We start from the raw sequence: 883 nt of genomic DNA on the forward strand, positions 1-883 counted from the left end.
AACATCATAAATGTAATGTCTTCTAAAGGATTACTTGTCTTTTCATCCAGCCCTGCACCAACCGTCAATTGTTTATACTTGCACGAGATTGGGTTACAAGTGGATATTAGCTAATATACAAGGTATTGCCATATTGGGTTTAATCAGTTTGTTGTATTAGTCTTATTGTGGCGGTTTTAACTGTCATTTCGGGAAATACTCTAGATTTAATGTTGTGAATTTTGTTTTTCCTTTTTCGATTATCAAATGCATGTGGTTTAAGATTTATGATTCACTACAGTTAATCTGCCGTGTGTCGTTGTGGAACTGGATGTGAGGAGAGCTACCATTTTCTTGCAGTAACTTCGTCCTAATTTTAGGTTGGTTGCAGCAATAGCCTCTCAAGTAGTGTATGTGTTGTGAAATGGTCCCGAATTTATATCCGGGTCCAACTAGTTGGGGTTTAGGAGTAGTGGATTGGCTGGTTCGTATGTAGGTGCATTTACAAGACTTCTGGAGACATTTCATCCTTTAGTGTGTAGACATAACATTTATTTATTATTTATACATGTCTGTGTCGAGACAAAAGTTAACTCCATGTTTTATTATCTGTATTGTGCTTCGTATGTGTATTGATATATATGTCAATTAGTTTGCCAACTAACTTGCCTAGTTATTTTAAAGAAGTAGAGTTCAACAAATTACTGGTTGCAACGGCGACCAGGGAGTGTGTTACGTACCACCACCGGCTGATGACTGCTCCAATAACAGCAGTGATTCTGCGGGGAAAGCTATCTGTAAAACAGCTGCAAATGTAAGTTTTATAATTTTCCCTTTTCTTTCTTTTTGATTTGTTGATTGGATAGGAAGTAAGAAAGATTAGTTTCTGAGATTTGAAAAAAAT

This window comes from Nicotiana tabacum, chromosome 22 (genome assembly GCF_000715075.1).
Source record: "Nicotiana tabacum cultivar K326 chromosome 22, ASM71507v2, whole genome shotgun sequence".
Taxonomy (NCBI): Eukaryota; Viridiplantae; Streptophyta; class Magnoliopsida; order Solanales; family Solanaceae; genus Nicotiana; species Nicotiana tabacum.